Source organism: Protopterus annectens, chromosome 1.part1 (assembly GCF_019279795.1).
Source record: "Protopterus annectens isolate FY-2018-M chromosome 1.part1, PAN1.0, whole genome shotgun sequence".
In the NCBI taxonomy this organism is placed as follows: domain Eukaryota; kingdom Metazoa; phylum Chordata; order Ceratodontiformes; family Protopteridae; genus Protopterus; species Protopterus annectens.
Window position 1 is genome coordinate 372,133,034 of NC_056726.1, and position 26,108 is coordinate 372,159,141.

The following is a 26,108-nucleotide window of genomic DNA, read 5'->3' on the forward strand; positions in this document are numbered from 1 at the left end:
GGGTAAACACATGTGCAATGTACACAGTAGTGTCACCCCCCCATGGTAGTGTCCACTGAATGGCAGAAGTGGATGTCAACTGTATGTCTATACAGTACTTCCGCTGTGGTGGTACCATGGGTCTGTGTCACCCTACCAGCAAGGGAGCTATCACATGACTAGTGACACAGTGTGCCCCTGTGGGATGTGCACAGGACCTATGTCCCACAGCACGGTGTGTGTCCAGTCTGTGGATGTCACACAGACGCCTGGCTTGAGCAATGTGGCATGTGTGCACACATGCAGGAGTGCTCCTCCCACCCTGCCCACTGCAAACACCGTGTAGGAGTACTACATGCATCAGTACCGCGGAGAACATGGCCCATGGCAGAGTAGATTACACCCCTGTGTTAGTGGTATGCAGGTGAGTACAGATGTGTTACATGACTGTCATTTGCATATGTAAACTGTCTGAGCCGGGTAGAGATCACAGCATGACTATACTGAGACATGTAACGTTGTATCCATTGTGTAAGGTACACCACACATGTGTTATTGTAACACTGCCCGCGTGTACATGTGTGTATGGCACAGGTACAAGGGCACCCAAGGTATCAGCTAGACATACGGTCCAGAAATGCGTGGTCCTGCACATGTGTACCCACGCCATGGTGGAATATGGCAACCACAGCACCATGTGGGACATGTGTGTGTGCATCAACCGTGTACAACGTGATATGCATGTATAGGGACAGTATCCATGTGATACACACTGCATGACTGTCACTATGCAAAGGTGATGTGTATGCACTATGTGTGATGTAACTGATGCAATGATATCTACATGATATATCTGCCACACTGACACCTGTATGGTTGTTAGCAATATGAGAAGTATGAGCTAGAATGCTGCCAGGTATGTAGATGTGGTATATGTAGGCATGGACAATACTGTGTGACAGCAGGTAGTGTACGTATGCAAATACTGAGCATGAGGGGCCACATGTCTGAGGACTGTGCAATGTCACACGTCCCTGACTTGTTGTAGTTAGCATGATATGCCTGCACCACTGTGTGACCTGTACAGGAGGCACATGGCGTAACATCCCGAGACATAGGGTACGATGTGATGCTGGATGTGTACATTGGCAATAGCATAAAGTGGAATGGCGCTGAAGGGCAAAGAGCGGATCATGTCTGATGTGATACCCTCTGTACCACCCCAACCACCCATGCAATAGTATGACAGGTGGCCAGCATGGGATGTGGTGTGCTGTGGCGCACATAAGCCCAACAAGGGTGCCAGTAAAGGCATGCAGGTAGTCAATGAGTGTGTGAAGCATGTATGTCAAGATGTGGCCCAGTGCCATACTGAATGGCCCAGTCATGGGTGTACAAATGCAGCCCCACACGGGCAATGCAGTCCCACCCATGTGTAGTGTGATAGATGTGGTAGTGTGGTGGTCAGGGTACACAACGCACATGAATGGGCTAGCAGTCAATGCAGTGTGCTGCTGCAGAGACATGTAACAGCCAGGTTGGCGGATACAACAACCACGGCGATTGAGGTGACATTGGGACTGTGTTCCCGACATAACATGTGCATGGCAGTACTATGTATGTGTCCACAGGGTTAATACAATGTCCAGCCAAGGATTGGAACCCTGTAGTGAGTGAGAGTGTGTATTGTTGGTAGGTACCCCATTGGCAGGCACGATGCCAGCAACATCTGTGTTGGCAATGCCTGCATGACTGTGGTATGCTGCATTGAATGTGGATGTAGTCAAACAGCAGAGACATACCACCACACTGCGTGAGGGCCCACACTGCAATGTCTGGCAGTCATGTGTAGGTAGCTAGCTGTGGAGTATGTGATGCACCATGAGGACACACCATGACTGTCAAGTGACACACCACACACAGGTGAATATAACTACAGTGCAACAGCCTGCACATGTGCCCATACAGCATGTGTGCATGGAACAGGAATACCACTGTATGCCTGTGAAAAGGCCAGTACCACCATGTCTCTGTGTGGAATAGCATGGTCCCTACCAGTGTGTAAATGTAGCAGAAGTGCACTGTGATCAGTGTTGGCATAGGCACGTAGACTGTCCATCGTGACGGTGCCATGCCATCAACTACCTCTGTCAGTGGATGTCAGTAATACCGGCTGTAGTGTATGTACCATGCATGCTGCTATGGTAGTGTGTTTAGGTGTGGCTAGCAGGGATGAGAAGCATGGATGTTCAGCAAACAGAGGGGATGTGTAGGCACAGCACACAGACACATGGAGGTTTGGTGCATGCCGAGGGTAGTGTAGGTATGGTATGTGTCGTAATGTGTCACCCAGCTATGCACTGCATGGCTAAGCACGCGGGTACATGGGAGTCCATACTAGGGAAGGGCGTGTTGCTGTCAATACATAGCAGTAGCAACTGTCCTAGGTGCAATGTACAGTATGCCAACACGACCAGCATGTAACCTGTGGTGTACAGTGTATTCACTGTCACGCGTCACAATGTGCGAAGCGGTCAAACATGGGTATCTGAACATGGATTACCTATGATGCAATGTGTCTTGGGAATATACAGTATGTGTGTAAATCACTGTGTGGTGGGAACCACCCACCCGCAGGTGTTGCAGTCCAGGTATGTGCCTGGGAGGTATGATCTGTGTACAATCTGGACTGGCAGGTGTAGGGCATGGAGGCAGGTCCCAGGCACTGCAGATAAATGACATGTGTGCTGTACTGTGTGTGCAGTGCTTGTGTACAGCACAGTGGAGGGTGTAAGCATTGTCACACATCACTGCATGCTGTGCCTACCTGTGACAGCCCTGCCGGAGACAGACATGTGACACCGCTGCACAGGCAGCATAGCATGTGAAGATGTACATGTGGGCTGCACACCTTAGGCAGATGTCCACAGGTCATGTGTGCCATGGTAGTGTGGTTGAACACGGCTATCAGACTGACAAACACTACATGCCTGCATAACTACAGTATGACCATAGTCAACAGTCCCAGTGACAGAGTAGGCCAATGTACACTATCCCCGCGCAGACCACTGGCTACTGGACACCTGGCTAGACACACACCTGAGGGTTAATTCACCATTGAGCCATCACATGTCCCAGTCCATGTGGGCCATACAATGTCATCACAGGGTGGTCACAATAGCAGGTGGCAAGGCAGACACGGTGTACCAGGTGATGTGTCATGTGTGCATATGTCGACTAGCACAGCCGCTCACATGTCTGCAGCATACTGGTGCACGATGTATACTGTTACATGATGTATGGAACTGCACTGTCACCCACTACAGGGCCATCTGACACAGGTGTGTTGTGACAGGTGTAACCCATGTTTGCACAGGATACACACCGCTGTTGTAGGCAGCCATGCTGGTGGCTACCAGTGATATATGCAGTGGTCATACAGACATACCGCATACAGTGTTCATGCAGGAATGTCCATTGTCGTGACGATGTGCTGCTATGTGAATGTAGGTGTGTGTTGTGAATGTTACACATCCAGAAGACACCATCTGGTGCAGTCATGGTTGTCAACACCAGTACACACATCCACAGCAGTCAGAACCCAGTCCTGACAATGTGTGTCAGTCACCTCGGACTGTGTGACATATGTGCACATGGCGGAACACCTCCCACTGTCATGTAAGCTGGCTACATGATGGCTGGAATGTGCTGTAGAAATGTACAATGCTGGTAGCCCAATGAAGTACCTGAATCAGACACAGTACGCTATGTCAGCCATGTAAACCATGCACAACAATGACCGCCAACAGAGACAAACAATGCATTGACACATGGAACATGTGCACATGACAACCCCTAATGAGTTATGTTGCACATATTGATGTACAATTGTCATCTATGTCCATAGCATGGATGCAGACACACATACTCCACAGGTAGTACCATGTGATGTAGGTAGGGGGCATTGCTCGTACATGTCACAGTAGCTGTACAGACACATGTCCTGCATAGCTGTCATGTAGGGGTAGCTGTGGTATGTGGCTGCTGGACATGCCCGCATAAATGACCATGTCCCACAGGGGATGTGTTATGTTTGTACCACATGTGACGGCCTGACAACAAGCTGTGATGTGTACGGCTGCCGGTGTACCTGTGTGACATTGTCTGTGATGGGTGCAAAGGCATATAGTATCTGATTGCGTGCCCACAAGCCCCACATAGGTGCATAGCCTGAACATACAATACAAGGAGTGTGTGGGATGATAGCAACCCACAGGAGGAGATGGGTATGGACGGCAGCCCACAACCACATGTGTGTGTACGGTGTTCACGTCCACGACACATGAGCATCTGAGAGGCTAGTGTTACAGCTGTACAGGGTTGCATGCATATATGTTCAGCAACATCCCTGTGTGTCCCACCACTAGCCCGTGGACCGATGGACACCAACCAAATGTGCAGATATGAGATGTGCACAGCACATCACAGATGCCTACTGTAGAACAGGCTTAGCGTAGTGACATGTGCACAGTAGGTCTGCGCCAGCTGCAGTCAAACATGTAATGTGCTGAACCACACCAATAGTCCAGGCCATGCCACAGATAGACGTGCATGCATCTGTGTATGTATGGCTGTAAATGTCTCCGGCATAGCAATATAGCTGTGTCACCGCTAGAACAACAATATGAATGGGTTATATGTGTGAGGGGTGCCATACGCTGCATGGTTTGATCGACGATACCATCAGTGACCCTGCTATGTGAACATCCCTGTCCCCATACATGGATACCTATGCTGTGCCCAACACCACATTCACAGAGGGAGGGATGGCGGTGTGTAGTGCAGCAGCAGACATGGGGTGGCAGCAGGCACTGGATGTACACATATGTGGTACCCACATCAGTGCAGGCAACCATCCATGTGCACGGGATAGCGTGTGTGTCCACATACAGCACTGTGTTGATCAATATCCCAGCACATAGCACCTGCCTGGGTTACAGTGTATGCATGGATGTGTGATACCTGCATGCACCAGACACACCCTCAGCAAGCAGCGCAGCATACCTTGCTTGAGGCCAGTGTCCACACCATGGCGATAGACATGTTGAATGTCCATATACACATAGCAATGACATATGGAATGGACAGCCACCCTGCCAATATCGTAAACCCCCAGGTGGATCACAACCCAGTGCCATGTATGTGGCATACCCTGCCATACCATGCAGACCTGCCCAGCAAGGCTGCATGAGCTATCACAGTCCTACATGGTGCAATGGACAAAAGGCACTCTCACCATCAACCATACACAGCAGTAATGTGGCGGTGATGCACCCTGTGGTGTCACAGGTGCTGTGTGATGCTCTGTCAATGTGTGTGTGTACATGCTATGCATGGCCTGTCCTGCTAATGTGTCATGGTTACACATTGCCCTATGTCTATCACATGTGCAACACAGGTGAGCTGTGGCAAGTTGTCCAACACCCGTACAGTGCTGTGTGGATGTACATGGCACAACACATGCATGTGCAGGTGTCCATGTGTATGTGTACAGTGCCACTGCTGACATTCACAATGGCTACAGACGTGATGTGTACTGACATATACACAGCGCCCAGGTGAACATCAGCACCAACGTCACATGGGGACCTATGCCAGTGATATGGACACAGGTGCAGCCAGGTACACATGTCCACAGCTGGCTAACATCTACATGGTGCGTGTACAGTGTGATGGGGTGGCAAACAGATATGATGTGACACCCACTGCTCAATGGTGTGAAGCCAACACATCGGCTGTGTCACTGCCACGATGCCTTCAAAGATTACTGTGCAGATGTCGACTTGTCATAGCAATGTATTTCCAACAGTATGCCAGCACAGCAGTGTAAATGTGACCTGCCACCATCATTATGTCTTACAGATAATGCCACGCTCCGGCTTCCCACTTCAGTCGACAGGAGGAGGAGGTGATCATCCCATACCTCCATACTAATCATGACGCCTTATTCAGTCACGTGCCACAGCAGGCACAGGAACGACAGGAGATGTGGGAGGAGATGTGCAGGAGGGTGAACAGCCTGGGCGGATACAACCGCACTTATCAGCAGATCCGCAGGCACTGCACAGACCTGATCCGCATGCAAGACAGCTGCGCTGCAATCGCCAGACAACAACGTGGGACAGGTGGTGGGCCACCAACCCAGCCCCCACTCACAGCCACGGAGGAGCTCCTGGCCAGTCTGGGGACACCCACAGAACAACACGCAGAAACCCATGCGCCCATCGTGGAGGTGGGTGTCTCCTAACTATGAGCTTGGAGCCGCATGGTAAGTCAGGGATGCATGTTTGTATGATAAGTGACGGGGTGGGTGTCATAGTACAACACATAATATAGCAATACATGCCAGGTATATGGTCACACAGGACGATACTACAGTATGCTATGTTGTGTTAGCAGACATGTGCATAGCACATGCTAACTCACAGATGCATGATGTGGCATGCACACTGCTGACTGTGCATATAGTAATGGATAATGTGTATACCTTTGTGTCATCCCTTTACAGGTACGCTCATGCGGCCGCAAACACAAGGGTCTGTTGCAGGTAAGTCTGTTGCTAGTCAAAGGCATGATATGGTGTATTGATATTCCCATGTGTCCAGGCATGACATGCACACCTGTGTGTGCCCCAGTCACGGTATACAGGTTGCACCACCCGACACACACCACCCATGTACAGTAGATACGCATCATAGAGTGGCATGACACCACACCCACCTATTGGTGTGTTACGCATTCAGCTATGCATACAATGGTGTAGGTGTTCCACAATGGCTGCATGTGTAGTATGCATCGGTATGCCTCTGCAGTATGCACACAGTACCACATAGTGAGCTGTGATCTTGCCAGAGCACAGGTGTTACCAATGTGACCTATGCCCTGCATCGGTGCACATCGCCAGACATGGCACATGCCATGTCCCATGCACGTGGATGTCTGGCTGCAACAGTTTCACACCATGACATGACCTATGCACGATATAGCAGACATCCACACTGTCTGCATATCTGTAGGGAATGTGACACCTTACACTAGTATGGTTGTATGTCACATGGGCCACCACAGGGCCATGTGCACGATGTCCACCATACACAATTGTCAATGACCCAGACAGACAAGGCCATGGTCGATACCTACAGGCATGTTGCCACACAGTACATCCACAGTGGGTAGTCACCGTTGCACCCTGTACACACATAGTGGGCTCATCACTGTAGTGGCCCCTGACATCCGATGTAGTACACCACTGACATGGAATGCCTCCACAGCTACTACAGGTGCCTCCAATATCCACCACATACGCAGCTGAGCGGATGAACCGACTTACAGACATGGCAATGTAATGCGCCCAGGTCACGATCACACAGAAACATAACTGTGTCCTGCTACTGTGCAGTGGCACAGTGCCCGCACTCCACACTGTACAGCTATGTACACAGCTCACACCAACCGCACCTGCACAGACATCCCTGTTACCCATACATTGTATCTGTAGACTGTACACATAACACTGCACCATGACAGCCATTGTGATGTGCTGCATGCAGTGGGACACCATCGTCACATGTCCACATGATACCACACATGTATGTGGTGTACATGACATAGTGTCGGCAGACATGTGTACTGTCAACACACCCATGGCCACACGGTGTATCACGGCGATGCATGCAAACTACCATGAATGTGTGTACTGCATGCCTACTAAAAGACACCTGCCTGTTGTACTGTTCCCACCAGGGCAGTGTGCATACTGCCACTAGAAATGTCTGGTCTACATTCACTGGTCTGCGGTGTGTGAATGCTGCATGCCACCTGCATTATCACATGCATGATGTCTGTGTGTGTGTGTGTGTGTGTGTGTGTGTGTGTGTGTGTGTGTGTGTGTGTGTGTGTGTGTATTGTAACTGACGGTATGCCTTTGTATTGACAGGTGCTGTAGGTGAGTTCCCCTCCTGTGGTCCAGCTGATGCTAGTGTCCCCACAGATACTAGTGGTGATGACCATGTGCATGAGGCACAGGCAGGGTCGTCACAGGCACACACTGTGCCATTGGAGAACATCACACTTACGCCCCTTCATCCCTGAACACGGTTCGATGCCGACACATACCCCAACACCGCTGCTCATAGATGACGGACAGTCAGCGTCTGTTGGCACCGAGCAGGAATGTGTGGTGGCTGCAGAAGTTGTGGGTACACACGATGTTGCCAGTGTAATGACTGATGCAGTGCCACGCAGGCATGTGGCAGGTGCTGCTCGTAGGGGGAGCACCGCTAGACATACACCTGCCATACAGGGTGCAGCAGCTGGTATAACCAGACGCATGTTCCAGACTGTAATGGCGGCGCAGGCACGTGCCGAACGGCAGAACCAGGAAGGGCAGAGGCTGCAGAGGTCTGCAATCCGTTCCTTGAATGACAACATCCAGGCATTGGCGAATGCCCAACAGCATCTTGCCGATGTTCTGGATAGGAGATTGGGTGAGATGGCTGGTATCTTCGACCGAGGCATGGCCATCCTTGAGCGTGGGCTGTCCGTGCAGGAACACCAGGTAGGGGTGAGGCATAGGGCACGTGGGCGTAGGCCAGCAACACCACTTGGTGCAGGTCAGCGTGTGTGTGCCACCTCCCATGCCCACCCAGCCAGTGCTGGTAGCAGCAGCAGTGCAGCTGCTACTACACCGACCACACCAGGACAGGGCCCTTTTCACGTTTCCAGCGGACATGTGACATCGGAGAGTGGACTGTCTGTACCTACACCCGGTTGTGCCCGTGCGACCCCAGGCAGGCACGGGTCACGTCGCAGCAGGCCGACACAGTGAGCCGTAACACCTGCACTGTACAGTCTGGGGCTGCCAAGCATACCCCGTGTAGGCATCACAGATGACTGAACTGTGTACACACAAACCCACACACAGCAAACACGACTGTAGGGCTCCACCACACCCACATGCAATGTACACAGACATGCCCAGTCAATGCACAGGCCCTTACACACACACATGATGTCATCCATTGGTACAGCCTATGCCTGTGGCACACATATCACCCTGTGCATATGATGAAGTCTCTGCCGCATAACTGTGAGCTACACCATCAGTGCATGGTTATGCAAACATATTCTGATGCACAGGGTGGACAAGATAGTGAGAGGTGTATGTGATACCTGTGTCCGCATAGTACGTGATGTGTATGTTGTGGTGTGTGTGTATGGCTGGTGACAGGTGTGTATGTGATGTGGGTTGTGCACTGACATCATGTAGCAGACATACCATGCAGGACAGGTGCAGCATTCATTGATCTGTGTACACAGTATGTGTGGTGGTTACATGTGTAGCACCATGTTGGTTCAGTTAACCCGTATGACAATGATGGTGTACTTGCATGTGCCTACTGGGAGCACTGTAATTAGTTCCCCACGCGTAGTCATGGGGTACCCACAGGCATGTCTGGCAACATCAGCATAGCACAGGTACCTGCACTCGGCATGGACCCCTACATAGGAACATAGGCGCACATGTACATAACAGGGTATGTGCCCTACGACATGTGTGGACCTAGCATGACTGTGTGTGGCTGCTAACACCCCTCAGGATGGGGATGCCACATCCATCAGTCCCCAGTCCCTCGTCCAGCACTGACACACAGATGATGCCTGGTGCATAACTATATCCACACATCCACACATCATTATTACTCCTGGACGAAGGCAGTCAGTGCCTTTCCTTCACATGGGCTGGCACTCCCACGGTTGTAGGGGGTCTCCGCCGCTGACCCTGTTCCCAGCACGTCACACTCATCTTTGTGGTGATGTGTGTGACAGTCGCTTCTGTGCCCGTGTTTGCCTGGAGCCTAGGAAGTGGAATATGCCCATGTCACCCAGGTCGGACATGGCCGTGTATGCCAGGCACAGATCACCACAGAGCAGATGTGCTGTGAAGGTTTACAGCCGGAGTCCCCTTGGTCGCGGCAGCTTGTGACACATGTCCTAGCACCGCCATCCCCGCCTTATGTAACGCTTATGTCCTTCCGAGTGCTGCAGGCGCCAGGTTAGCTACAGGCCAGATGTGCCAATGTACGCAGTCATTGCTCTGGTGTGTGATGTGTACAGGGGTACAATGAACACCCCTGATGTCGATGCGATTCCTTCCAGACCAGGAGGCCACAGTGGAATGTCTTCACACCCACATTGCCATTGTGTGTGTTGACAGATGTTAACGACAGGTGTCGTGAGCCATTTCCATGAACATGTCCACCATCTGGAATGGCTTACCACCTACATGTGACATTGGGCCGAACATGTCCTTCACACTGGGTAGTTCTGCACCTTCTCTGGCATGTAGTAGCAGGCCATGGCTCTGGCACCAGTTATCCATGTCTATGACGCCTAGGTGGATGTCCGTAACATGGGGTGTTGGGTATGGTGGCCGTGCGTAGTCATCTGCATACCTTGTCTGCCACAATCCCTATGATTGCATGCACATTGAAGGTCGAATGCCATATGGCAGGGGGCCCAGGACTGAGCCCTGTGGGCCTCCACTGGAGACCAGATATGAGTGTGACAAGGCACCAGGAACACCAACCCTGTGTGGTGTGACCTCCAACCTTTCTGAGAAGCATCGGGTGACATATGTCCCCACATGTATGCTGGCGAGCCTTTCCATGAGTCCCATGTGTAGTGTGCTCTGAATGCTCCCACCAGGTCATGGTACTGTGTGCAAACCCACGCATCCCCATCAATGGCCTTGGTGACCACTCCAGACAGGACGAGCAGGTTCGGGAGGCAGGATCCGCCCTTGACTATGTTGTTGTGGGTATGTTCCGGTATTGGCTGTACACTGCTGTCTGTATCCATGGGCACCTGTATGGACCTCCCCACAGCTTTGCAGACAAGGCTTGTCAAGTGGATAGGGTGTGGCTGTCTACAGTCCATAAGAGCACTACCCTGGCATAGTGGGACCACAGATGCCATATGCCATCCATTGGGGACATAGCCCATAGTAAGGCTAACATGACACAGTGGCTGCATGTGTGGGCTGAGGCCCTCAATGAGGATGGGTAGCACACAGCCAGGGACACCATCGGTGCCCATTGGTGCTGTGTCAACCGCCATAGAGATATGGGATCTCTCCAGGCCATATGTGATGTTTGGGAGGCTACACTCTGGTGGGATGGATATGTCCCCTGTGGGGGGGGGGGTGGGATGTATGCATGGAACATGTCCGCTGGTTTGCAGACAATGTCTGTGGGTGCAGTGACCGTTGTACCATTCTGGACCATTTCCAGCCAAGTCTGTGTGCCCCCAACCATGTCCTTACCACAGTTAAGGAAGGCCCTATGGTTGTCACATGTGCCCTCTGCAGTACCACTCCCACAAGCGGCCGTGGATGATTGTATGTGTGGCCGTATGGTTACGCCGGTATGAATGGGAGATGGTTTCCCTGGTATTGACATTGCTCTGTCATGTATTAGCTCCAACTGTTGATGTACAGCTAGTCAGTGGCTGGGGTCCACCACACCATGTGCCTACCTGTGGTGGACAAGGTCCTGATGTTATCATGTTTGCCTGTTGCAGACATGCATGTGGGTGCTCAGAGAATGCATTAGGCAGGGTTGCCGGTCTGGCCTGGGTTCAACACTGGCATGGAGGACTTGTAGGGTACCACACCGGTCGTATGATGTGTGTGGTTTGTTGTGGAGAGGTCATCACTTAGGTCCCCCATGCCGGTGTTGGTTACAGGATGTGGATGACCAGTGGATCCACTATACGGTCTGGCATCACCATTGAGGGCTGTACATCCTGTGTGGGCATATCCTCACCATGTGTGATGGGCAGAACTGTCAGACATCCCCCCCTAGTATGTATGGTGCATGGCTGTTTAACAGTGGCCAGGTGTGAGAACACCTGTGACCGGTGGCGTCGTGTGTTGTGCCATGGCTAATGTTCCCAGTCTGTGTATGGGTGGTTCATGTCACCCAATACGGTGCTGTTGTGAGAGCATGCCCACTCACCAGTGTCCTCAGGACATCTGTGCAGGTAGCCTGTGTTTGGGAGGGTTGTCTGTAGCATGCAACAAACTGTAGGCCAGTCTTACACATGGTTAATTGCACCTAGATATTCCCCGCTGCAACGGCCATGTCCGTGGCATGGCCAGGTTTCTGTTGTGTGGCTGGACACACACGACGGTCCACATTCCGCCACCCATGCCGTCGCACCATGTGTATGCATGTCTGCTCTGTGCCGAGTCTAAGTGTCTGAGCATGCCCAGTAGGCAGCTGTGTAGATAGACACACAGCACAGTGCACACCGCGGCCGACTGCAGTTATACCCCGGGTGCATGCCTGTATCCCCTTCGCAACGGCCATGTCTGTGGCATGGCCAGGTTTCTGTTGTGTGGCTGGACACACACGACGGTCCACATTCCGCCACCCATGCCATCGCACCATGTGTATGCATGTCTGCTCTGTGCCGAGTCTAAGTGTCTGAGCATGCCCAGTAGACAGTGATGTACTGATCAGTAGTTACTTGATATTCCCGACTGCAGCACTAACGTGTTACTGTACGGCGACCTTGGGATGGTAACAGGCCGCGGATCAAGACTCTGACCTAACTCCGATTGGGCATTGCCTCTGCAAATGATACCACCCACGAGGGGTATGCCTCCTGACAGCCTGCTCAGTAAACTCGGTAGCTGCTCTGTAAATGCTTCATACTGTAGTGTTCATGTAGATAGGCGAGGTTCGCCTCCGCCCCTTCCGTGTGTGTGAGTGAGTGTGTGTGTGTGTGTGACTCTGTGTGTGTTTCCAGCTGCCTCTGTAATTAACATGCTTTTAGGCGCCCGCAACACAAATCTTGGCTATTGCCAACTATTGTCTTGGGTGATGTCACCAGCCTACAAGTATGCCTCTGACAGCCACTTCAGTAAACTCGGTAGCTGCTCTGTAAATGCTTTATACTGTAGTAAGTTCATGTAGATAGGCGAGGTTCGCCTCCGCCCCTTCCGTGTGTGTGTGTGTGTGTTTCCAGCTGCCTCTGCGAATGAACATGCTTTTAGACGCCCGCAACACATACCTTGGCTATTGCCAACTATTGTCTTGTGGGTGACGCCACCAGCCTACAAGTATGCCTCTGACATCGCTCTTCAGTAAACTCGGTAGCTGCTCTGTAAATGCTTCATACTGTAGTAAGTTCATGTAGATAGGCGAGGTTCGCCTCCCATCCCTTCCGTGTGTGTGTGTGTGTGTGTGTGTGTGTTTCCAGCTGCCTCTGCTAATGAACATGCTTTTAGACGCCCGAACACATACCTTGGCTATTGCCAACTATTGTCTTGCGGGTGACGCCACCAGCCTACAAGTATGCCTCTGACATCGCCTCTTCAGTAAACTCGGTAGCTGCTCTGTAAATGCTTCATACTGTAGTGAGTTCATGTAGATAGGCGTAAGTTCGTCTCCCTTCCGTGTGTGTGTGTGTGTGTGTGTGTGTGTGTTTCCAGCTGCCTCTGTGAATGAACATGCTTTAAGACGCCTCAACACATACCTTGGCTATTGCCAACTATTTTCTTGCGGGTGACGCCACCAGCCTACAAGTATGCCTCTGACATCGCCTCTTCAGTAAACTCGTAGCTGCTTCTGTAAATGCTTCATACTGTAGTAAGTTCATGTAGATAGGCGAGGTTCATCTCCCGCCCCTTCCGTGTGTGTGTGTGTGTGTTTCCAGCTGCCTCTGCGACTGAACATGCTTTTAGACGCCCGCAACACATACCTTGGCTATTGCCAACTATTGTCTTATGGGTGATGTCACCAGCCTACAAGTATGCCTCTGACAGCACTCTGTTCAGTAAACTCGGTAGCGCATTCTGTAAATGCTTCATACTGTAGTGAGTTCATGTAGATAGGCGTAGGTTCGTCTCCCGCCCCTTCCGTGTGTGTGTGTGTGTGTGTGTGTGTGTGTGTGTGTGTGTGTGTTTCCAGCTGCCTCTGCGAATGAACATGCTTTTAGACACTCCGCAACACATACCTTGGCTATTGCCAACTATTGTTTTATGGGTGACGCCACCAGCCTACAAGTATGCCTCTGACATCGCTTCTTCAGTAAACTCGTAGCTGCTCTGTAAATGCTTCATACTGTAGTAAGTTCATGTAGATAGGTGTAGGTTCGCCCCGCCCTTCCGTGTGTGTGTGTGTGTGTGTGTGTGTGTGTGTGTTTCTAGCTGCCTCTGCGACTGAACATGCTTTTAGACGCCCGCAACACATACCTTGGCTATTGCCAACTATTGTCTTATGGGTGATGTCACCAGCCTACAAGTATGCCTCTGACAGCGCTGTTCAGTAAACTCGGTAGCGTGTTCTGTAAATGCTTCATACTGTAGTGAGTTCATGTAGATAGGCGTAGGTTCGCCTCCTAGCCCTTCCGTGTGTGTGTGTTTCGTTGTTTTCAACTTTTCTGAAAAAGCAATTTAACTGTTCACAATCAACAATGTGATATTTAAAATCTTGTTAAGACTCACAATGTTGATTCTGAACATTCTTAGACTTTGCTTCTTTCTGCAGACGTGGAAACAACGAAAACGTTGCATGTTTTAATAAACTGTTTAAATGTTACGAAGACCTGTGTTGTGTCGAACTACGGGGACTATTCTTGCCGCAGGTTGCTGGTTTGTTTGTGTTTCATAGTACAATATCATGTAATACGTGTGTTCATAGTATGCTTTCTGTGTTGTTGACGGTGTGTTTCGCTAGCAGTGCGCCTGTGCTTTCTATGCTGTGGCTACATGTTCATTGTTCGCATAGAAAGTGACAAATGGAAGTGTAAGGGTGGACATTTAAAGCTTGGATACATCCATGTTATGTGTAAGTCTCATGGGGCCTACGGGTGATAGCGCATACATGTCTATGAAGTACCTTTGGATACCATATGTGACGTGTCATGGACGAAATGTTTAAGTTGACTGTTCCATCTACCTATGTGTGACATGGTTTGTGGCCATAGGGTGCCAGCAAGTCTTTCCTGTTCATTGGGTGTTTGCCATGGTCTATTGACATCAATCCTATTAATTCACCGAAGGATGTCTTTCATTGGTGGGAACGCCATAGTTTGACCATCGTATGTCATTCCCAGCAGACGTTGAGATTGTGCCATTGGTATGTTTACACAGGTCACCCATCTGTTCCACTGTACGGAAGCCGCAGTGATCCCCATTGATGTGCTGGCAGATTGAGTGCTGTGTACGCCGTATCTGCCCAGTGGTCTGGCTTTGTATGGGGAGTGTCTACTGTAGTCCCTATCTGTATTTCCTGGGTTATGCCTTGCAACAGCTGTGGGATTCCCCCAGGTTTGCAGCTATGGGTGCCATCTTGGCCGTACGTTTGTCCATCCATGGGAACTGCCTACGGACAACTAGTATAGGGCTGTAGACATTTCACAGCTGCATTCTCCATTTCCGTGGATGATCGGCATTATTATTGCGGAGTAACGATATGTTATGGCCACGTCCCGCACACGGGCGGGACAACAAATCATCTGCCAATCCACACCGACACCCATTTTTGCATACCCACGATCCCATGTCTGCAACCCTCGACAGTACCCCTTGCACACCCTTCATGTGTGCGGAAATGGGATGTGAACGCACGTGTATGGACGCAGCAGCCTGGGGAGTCCTATTCATATGTCCTGCATTTCATGGACGGTTGTCATCACCCTTGAAGATGCTTGTGGTGCATATATCTACCTGTGCCGTAGTCACGGCTGTCACCTCTTCTGGTTCACACTATGCTGCCCACACTTACTTAAGGAGAAATTTTTGGGTCCTGCAATGGACACCGATGTGCATATGTAAAGTGTAGAACATGTTGGACTGTGTCCATTCGCCAGTGGGTTTGACTGCCGTGATGTTCCCAGTCCCGGATGTCTGTCTGCCTACCCATATTATGTAGTGCTACGGAACCCATGTCCTTCCACAATTTACCCATATGGTGTTACTGTAGTACTGCAGGTTGGCAACTGCTTTAAGTAATCCTCAGAGGTACCATTGTGAACTATCCGCCACTGTATTGTCATTATAACACAGCCGGTACATGTAGAACCTATTTATTCATGACAGTATGTTATTTATGTGTGGGAACGCCATATTTTAACCATAGTATGACCTTCCTAGTTGACGTTGTTGGTGTGCCATTAATATGTGTTCCACAGGTCGCCCGTATGTTCCGCCGAGTGGAAGCGGGTGATCCCCACATACTTGCTAGCACCTTGGCTGCTGTGTACATCGGGATTCGCACGGCAGGATGGATGTCTATGGGGTGTGTCTACTGTTGTTTCCATCTGTATTTCCTGTGTTATGCCTTACTACGGCTGTGTGATTGCACCAGGTTTGCTATTATGGGTGCCATCTTGTCCGTGACGCTTGTCCATCCTTGGGAAATGCCTACTGGACACTGGTGTAGGGCTGTACCCATTTCACAGCTGCATGTAGCATTCTCCGATGGATGGTTGTCAGTACTGGTGGGTGGTAAGGCATGTTCTGTACCCACATCCTCCCACGGGGCAGGACAATGGAACATCTGCCAATCATCTCCAACACCCATTTCTGCATACCCACGATCCCATGGCTGCAACCCTCAACAGTACCCATAGCAAATCCTCCATGTGTGCTGGAATGGGATGTGGACGACATCTGTGGACTCGACAATCTGTGGATTTCTGTGCATATGTCCCGCATTTCATGGACAGTTGTCATCAACCTTGAACACGCTGGCGGTGCATATATAGCTGTGCCGTAGTCACGGCTGTAGTTCATCTTGGTCTTCCGCTTGCACCCAGTTGGCGCGTAAAAGAAGAAATTTTTGGGTCCTACAATGGACACAAATGTGCATATGTAAAATGTAGAACATGTTGGGCTGTGTCCATCTGGCCAGTGGTTGTGACCGCTGCTGTATGTTCCCACTCATGGATGTCTGTTTGACTACACATATTATGTTGTGCTACAAAACCCATGTTCTACTACGATTAACCCAAATGGTATTGATGTAATGCTGCAGGTTGGCAAGTGCTTTAAGTAATCCTCAGAAGGCCCAGTAGGACATATACGCCACTGTATTGTCAATATAAAACAGACAGAACATGCATACCCTATTTATTCATTGAAGCATGTTCGTTATATGCAGGAACGCTAGTGTTGAAACATCGTATGACCTTCGTAGTTGAGGTTGTTAGTATGCCATTAGTATGTGTTCCACAGGTCACCCATTTGTTCCGCAGTATGGAAGCGAGTGATCCTCATGTTGTTGCTGGCAGATCGAGTGCTGTGTACGCCGGTATTCGCACGGCGGTCTGACTTTGTATGGGGAGTGTCTACTGTAGTCCCTAATGTATTTCCTGTGTTATGCCTTACCGCAGCTGTGTAATTCCACCAGGTGTCCAGTTATAGGTGCCATCTTGGTCGCATTAACTTGTCCAGCCATGGAATTGCCTACTGGACACTGATGTAGGGCTGAACACATTTTACACCTGCTTTTAGCATTACCCAGTGGATGCTTTGCATCCTTAGTGGGGACTAAGGCACGCGGTTATACCCACAGCCCTCCCACGGGGCGGGACAACGGATTATCTGCCAAACAACACCGAGCCCCATTTTGCATACCCAGGATCCCATGGCTGCAAGCCCCCACGGTACGCATTACACATCCTTCATGTGCGGACTGGGATGTGGACGACTTCTATGGACACGACAATCTGGGGATTTCTGTTCATATGTCCTGCATTTCATGGACAGGTATCATCAACCTTAAACACGCTGGTGGTGCATGTCTAGCTGTGCCGTAGTCACGGCTGACACTCTGTCTGGCCGATCACAGCGAGTCGAAGGTGTAAACGCAACTATTTTGAGTCCTACAATGGACACCGATGTGCATATGTAAAGTGTAGAACGTGTTGGACTGTCACCATCTGGCCAGTGGTTTTGACTGCCGCTGTATGTTCCCCAATCGTGGATGTCTGCTTGACTACCCATATTATGTATTACTTGGCCTATCTATATCCATGTGCCAGTAAGCGGAAATACAGCAAACCTTAAGGCCCCTGCCCATCTTCATAAACGACATTATTGAACATATATCGCCAAAACAGACAATGACAAAATGATAGACTCCACAGTCAAACGATACTGAGCTCTTTCACCTACTAACATGGGGCATCGCCGAGCATAAATGCATTACATAGTTGTCCCTTATACACTTCCTTCAGAGTCAGTTTAAAGTCAAATAATCAATAAACCTGCTCATAGTTAAGTGGACAGTGCTACAAGTCTTGATTATAACGTGACATATACAAATCAGTGTTGCATACATTACTTCATGGAAACAATAATACGACAACAATGTGTTAATATAAATACAATATTGGTCAATACAATCAGTATCTTGAAACATAGTTGATAATTGTTGTGAGTAAACCTTAGAATGTAGTGTGTTGATCAGGATATTTTATATCAATGTGTATAATTGTAGCATTACGATTCCAAAGCATGGAATCAGTAAGTACTATTTAAGCATATATTTTACAATTATGAATGTAAATGAGTGGAGGACACATCCTTAACCTTCCTGCTTCCAGTGGATCACACACGCACACGCACACCGCACTTCCTAATTGTGGGTTACGCAGGAGCACATGCATATCCGTATTCTGTTTATATATGTTTACTGGGTCTGTGTGGTTACGGTTTTGTGTTAGTTGTGACTATTCCGTAACATATGTCTGATCCGTTGACGGACGGTGCAGAACGCACTTACAACTTTATACATGTAACAGTCTTTGCAGCATGGACGATTACGCATATCGCTCACATCTATATGTTCCATAGTCGTAATTCAAACGTGACTGCATTCACGTTTGCCAGTTACTGTGACCACTACACGTTAGCTGTTCGGTGTCATTAATATGCATACCCATGGTACTTAAGTACATTTACATATTCCCCCCCCGCACTCACGCACGTCACAGGCATCCATTCTCTTGCTGGGAAAGGTGCGGTACTGCATGTTAAACATTTCTTATTCCCCCTCGCTCATGGCCCAGGATGCATATGTCGTGACCACAGGGATGTTCAGATGACAGGTGCTTATATCCCCTACGCATACAGGCCTTCGATTGTCAGGGTGTTGCTGTGGTGCTTTGGGTTTGGTCTTGTCCGCCCAGTGTACGGAACTGCCCTGACCGTGTACGAATGTTAGATGAGTCACATGGGCATGTTTTGTCCATGTCACCCCCCCCCAATTATTCATAACCGTGTGCGCCGATTGGCCGGTGTACCCGTTGTAGATCTTGTTGTACTAATTGCACACGGTCTGGTCGAACGGACCTATTTCCATTACTAACCCTCGGTATGTATGACCTGTGTCGCAATATTACATGGGTTTACCATTGCGTGACGGCTTTCACTGAGCCACAGACATGTCCGTTGTTTGGTTTGGGCCGGTTCCGCTGTGCTACACACATTTAACATGGCGGAACAGGTTGAACAGCTCAGCCACGGGGACATCGGGTTCTCCGTCGCTGTTTAGTATTGAATCGCTATGTGGAGTTTGTTTCACAAAGTGAGACAATGTCGACATTGGTAACGGACATCTCGCGCAGTACGTCCGCACCGCCGCGGGTGACGTATGTCTGCGTTTGGGCGGCGGACAGGCATTATGCTGTGCCATTATGTCTGGGAATATATGGTTTCTTGCCATAGATGATATGCCATACTAGCAATGACCCGCCTGGGTGTGGGTACTGCTGTATTACCCACGGGAAGAGTGGCCTTAGGTTAAGTGGTGCCCTAGGCAGAAGTTGCCACCGCAACATCACCCGCTACCCCCCTCCTGGTCTACCTACACCAAACAAAGTCTGGAAAGGTGCCCCGAGTAGAGCAACGCCCTAGACGGCTGCCTACTTGGCCTATGCCTAAGGCCGGCTATGTGTGTGGTCCCTCTGGCATCGGACTGAACGCGCCACGCCTGCCGTGGGTATGTCCAGCATTACCCACATCCAGCCGTGGTGTATTGCCATGATGTTCCATGTGTACAGTGGTGCCGGTTACCATACATATGCCTTTTTCAAAAGCCGATTTCACACTTCTGAACACTACTGTGGTCTCCTTTAAGGCCCCTGAGCCAGTGGTGAACATCACTCAAACCGCTGAATCACGCATATGCCTTCCACCAGCACGTACAGGACTGCATGGATCAGGCAATCCCATACAAAACTGAGACTCTTTGTATCACAGACAAGCATGCAGTCTGGTGGACCCCAGCCATGAACAAGCTCTACAACGACAGGAGGTAGATACTACAAGTTAAAGCGGAATACTTGTAAGGTAACACACCCTTGCTCATTATATGTGAAGAACTACAAGCTGTCATGAAATCATCCAGGGAAATTCAACAGAGAAATTAACAAGGACTCAACAGACATTCATAAGTCCTTCTTTAGCTATGTTGGACACCTGGGAGGACACTCCCAGATATGCTCAAACCGGGTTCACAATGATGTGAAGATGACTGAACCTACACACATTGCCAGCATACTGGCTGACATGTTCAGTGCTAACATTTCCCTCCCCCACATGGAGAGTTATCTGAACCTGAGACTTGTAGATCCTGGAACATCTGTAACGACAGGTGGGAAATGCTGTCTCCAAGGCAGTCAACACAGCATCCATGGGACCAGATGGTGTCCCAGCTGTGTACTCCATGAACTCTATGGGGAATTAAACCCACACTTAGGACAGCTGTTTAATCTTAGCCTCACCTCAGGATAATGCACTGAGTAGTAGCACAAGGCGACTGTAGTCACACTTCACATAGATGGTGCCTCCACTGACCCTGGTTATTACCATCCCATTAGCTTGACAAGCCTAATCTGCAAAGCCATGGAGAGGGATCATAATGGAACTCATAGATAAAGACATAGGGGACTCGCATACTTTGGATACAACCCAGTTTAGCTTGGTCAAAGTCAGATCATGCCTTTACACGTGTTTGACTTTGTAGGATCAGTCACCAAGGCCATTGATGAGGGTAAAGCAGTCCATACAGCCTACCTCAACCTGGCAAAGGCCTTCGACACAATACCCCTCTTGGGTATCAGTGATAACCCCGTCATCTTGAACGATATCCATACATCGCCATATGGGTTGCAAACTGGCTAAGTCACAGAACACACATGGTCATAGTTGCTGGCGCCATGTCATACTCACAGCCAGTCACAAGCGGTGTCCCATGGGGCTCAGTCCTGGGTCCACTATTTTTCAGCATCTACATTTCCAAAGTACAAGCAAACACAGGGTGGTTATGGGTGACAATGTTTGCAGATGACTGCAAACTGGGTGCCATAGTCAGACACACATCTGACACAGATATCCTTCAGGAGTGCCTCACAGATGTGGATAAGTGGTGCCAGAGACATGGCCTACAGCTAAATGCCAGGAAATGCACAGTCATACCCTTCGGGAAGAACAAGGTTACCCCTAGCTACCATATAGGTCGCTATCCACTCAGCACAGAGGTAGTTACCAGGGAGGTGGGGAGCCCGGTTGTTGTTAACCGTTCGTTAGACACACACGTTGCTAACGTAGTTAGGTAGACCTTCCAGATTGCCCACATCATCATGAAGGGATTCACATCTAGATCAGGAGAGGTCATTGTCCCCTTGTACTCATCACTCATTAGACCTATGATTGGGTACAATGCCCCGTTCAGAATGTATCTGACCCGACACCTGCAGCAGCTGGAAAGGCACCAACAGTTCATCGACAAACAGATGCAGGGTCTCAGGAATATGTGTTATACTGACCAACTGAAAGAATTCCAGATGTATACAGTTGCATACCACTTGCCCAGAGGTGACCTGTGCCTGGCATACAAGGCCATGTCGAACCCTGATCTGATGAGTATGCTTCACCTAAAGAAGTTAGATCCCTCAGAACCACAAGGGCAGGTGATGTACACCTTGACACTGTCATTAATAGAACGTGTTGGTGGGACAGATTCATCACCCAGACACTCACTATGCTGTGGAACAACATCCCAGTACATGTGAGGGCAGGCACCTCGCTGGCCTTGTGTTAGTATTTTGACATGGATGTCTGAATTGATTTATTTAAGTAACCTTCTAAATGAATATTTACATTACCACATTGTGAATCTTTACATTTCGTTGGTCTATTTTACATTAGTCATAATCATACGGTTTATCTGTGTATATTATGGTTCATTTATATTACTAGGTGTCTGCAGTTCTTTTAATATATTGGCACAATCCGTAGAACATATATATGTAGCTTACACAGTCAGACATTTGGAAAACATTATGTTGGTTCATCTTTCATATATATACATATATTTCTATTTCTCTATGAAGAATGTACCTTCAAGCAATGTCTGATGTCCTCACTGTGTGGAATCTGTAACCCAAGTAAAGTTTGTTTGCTTGTTTGCCTTTAAGGCATGTAATTAATACCTAGCACATCTAATTTACTGACCAATTAAGGGTTTTACATGTAGTAGGTTGGACTGCATTGTATGTATTTTGAATAAGTCTGCTTATGAAGCAGACGAAAAGAGCTTCAATAAACTATGGTGACTGCATTTAATTCCTGGTGTGCTCTGAGTGGTCACTGACGGTGTCTACAGTACCCCGTCTTTGCTTTGGACTTCATCGACTGGTTGTCTGTGTTTGTTGTATGGGGAATGTCAAGTGTGGTCCCTATGTGTATTACTTGTGTAATGCCTTACTACGCAGTGTAATTCCACCGGTTTGCAGTTATGGGTGCCATCTTAGTCATACGCTTGTCCATCCATGTGAATTGCCTACTGGACACTGGTATACGGCTGTACACATTTCACACCTGCATTTTGCAGTCTCCGTAGATGGTTTGCATTATTAGCGGAGAGTAAGGCTGGTGCTGCGCACACATCCCTCCTACATGGCGGGACAAAGGATTGCCTGTGAAACAACACCGAGGCCAGATTCTACATACCCAGACTCCCTTGACTGCAACAGTCGACAGTACCCATTACACATCCTTCATGTGTGCGGGACTGTGATGTGGACGCAGTTCTATGGACCCGGCACCCTGGGTATTTCTGTGCATGTGTGCTGCATTTCATGGACAGCTATCATCAACATTGAACACGCTATGTGCATATGTGTACCTGTGACGTGACGACAATGAGATCACGTGAGTAATGCAGGAAGCTAGCAGGCATTCCATGAATGGAATTTTTGGGTCCTACAATGGACACCGATGTGCATATGTCAAGTTAGATGTTGCTGGACTGTGTCCACCTGCCCAGTGCTTTTCACTGCTGGTGTATGTTCCCCAATCGCGGATGTCTGTTTCACTACCCATTCTACATGGTGCTACATAACCAGGTGATTTAGTACTGTGAACAAATGACATACATCCAAGGATGCTGGTTAGCAACTGCTTCATATAAACCTCAGACATCCCAATGGGACATATCCGTCACCGTATTTTCAATATAACACCACCGGAACATGTTGATTACCTATGTTTTCATTTAACCATGTTGTCTTCATAGGTGGGAATGCCATAGTTTACATATCCTACTTGACGCTGTGTGTGTGCCATTAGTATGTGTTCCACAGGTCGCACATCTGTTCCGCTGTATGGTAGCGGGTGCTCCTCATTCTGTTGCTGGCAGATTGAGTGCTGTGTACGCCGGTGTTGGCACGACGGTCCGGCTTTGTATGTGGAATGTCGACTGTAGTCCCTATGTGTATTTCCTGTGTAAAGCCTTACCGCTGCTGTGTAATTTACCCGGTTTGCAGTTGTGGGTGCCATCTTGGCCATACGGTTGTCCATCCATGACAATTGCCTACTGGACACTAGTATAGGGCTGTACACATTTCACACCTGCATTTAGCATTCTCCGTGGATGGTTTGCATTATTAGCGGAGAGTAAGGCAGGTGCTACGACACATCCTCCCACGGGCGGACAAAGGATTGCCTGCGAAACAACACCGAGCCCACAGTCTACATACCCAGAATCCCTTGACTGCAACAATCGACAGTACCCATTACACATCCTTCATGTGTGCGGGACTGTGATGTGGACGCAGTTCTATGGACCCGTACCCTGGGTATTTCTGTGCATCTGTGCTGCATTACATGGACAGCTATCAGCAACATTAAACACGCTATGTGCATATGTGTACCTGTGACGACAATGAGTTCAGGCACACATTGAAATAAGACATCATTCTGTTCTTTCCACAATTTTTGGGTCCTACAATGGACACCACTGTGCATATGTAAAGTGTAGAGCTTGTCGGACTGTGTCCTTGTGAGCAGTGGGTTTCACTGATGCTGTGTGTTCAGCAATCGCAGATGTCTGCTTGACTACCCATACTGTGTAGTGCTACAGGAACCATGTCTTCCGACACCAGAACCCAATGGTGTACATCCAATGTTGCAGGTTAACAACCACTTTCATACCCAGGGTCACGATTGGGAGGTATTCCGACTTTATTATCGCAACAACACCCCGAGACTGTGTAAATCACGGGAACTTTAGGCCAGTCTTACCGGCCATTTGCAATTGTAATTAGCACACACGTGTCAATACATGTATGATAAGACATATTATCATGCAGAAGTTAATCTATGTTATTTGGACATTGGCTTCTGCTATTGGCATCCGTTGCTGTGAGTGTTGCCAGTTACCATACACATTGCTTGCTCAGAGGCAGACTACACAATTCTGCACACTACTGTGGTCTCCTTTAAGGACCCTGAGCCAGTGGTCGACAGTACTGCAGCCACTGCATCAATCACATTTGCCATCTACCAGTACCTACAGGACTGCATGAACCAGGCATTCACTTACCCAACTGTGGTTCATTGTACCAATGCCAAGCATCCAGTGTGGTGTACCCCAGCCATACACAGGATGTACAACACGAGGAGGTGGCTACTACAAGGTGGAGCAGACACCTTGTGAGGTATGACACCCTTGGTCATCATATGTGTAGAGTTACACACTGTCGTGCCATGGTCCAGGGCACATTCCACAGATATACCTACATGGACCTGGCTGACAATCATACCACCTTCAGTTGCTATGCTCAACACCTGGGGGTCACTCCCACATATGCTCTGACTGGGTTCACAAAGAGGTGGAGTTTACTCAACATACACACATTGCCAACAAACAGGCTGACAAGTCCAGTAAGGACATCTCCACACCCTCCCCACACATGAGGAGATGTCTGTACCAGCGGTTTGTGGTCACCAAATGTTCTGTGACACACAGGTGGGACATGCTCTCTCCAGGGTAGTGGACATAGCATCCATGAGACCAGCTGGTGACCCCACTGTGTACTCCACTATCTCATTGAGGTATTAGACCCACAGTTAGGACAGCTATTTCTTTGTAGCCTCACCTCAGGTAAGGTACCCAGGTTGTGTCGCATGGCAACTGTAGTCCCACGTCACAGGGCCAATGCCTCCACTGAGCCTGGTTATTACTGTCCCATTACCATGAGGAGACCTATCTGCAAAGACATGGGGAGGGATCATACTGCGGCTCGTATATGACTGCATAGGGGACATACATACTTTGCATCCAACACGGTTTGTCTTGTTCAGGGCGGTTCATGCCTTTAAAGCATGGGTGACATTTTCGGGACAGTCACCGAGGCCATTGATGGGGATGTTGCAGTCCATACAGCCTACCTTGACCTGGCAAAGGCCTTCATCACATTACCCCCCTCAGGTATCGTTGATAAACCCATTGGCTGGGATGTGAACACGTACATCACAGAATGTGTTGGAAACTGTCTATGTGACACAACCCACACGGTCATAGTTGCTGGCAGCGTGTCAGACCTACTGCCTGTCGCAAGTGGTGTCCCATGGGGCCCTTCCGTGGGTCCACTCCTGTCATACATCTACATTTCCACGGTACAGGCACACACAGGGGTTTTATGGGCAACATTGTTTGTAGATGACTGCAAAACAGGTGCCATAGTGGGACAGACATCTGACACATATA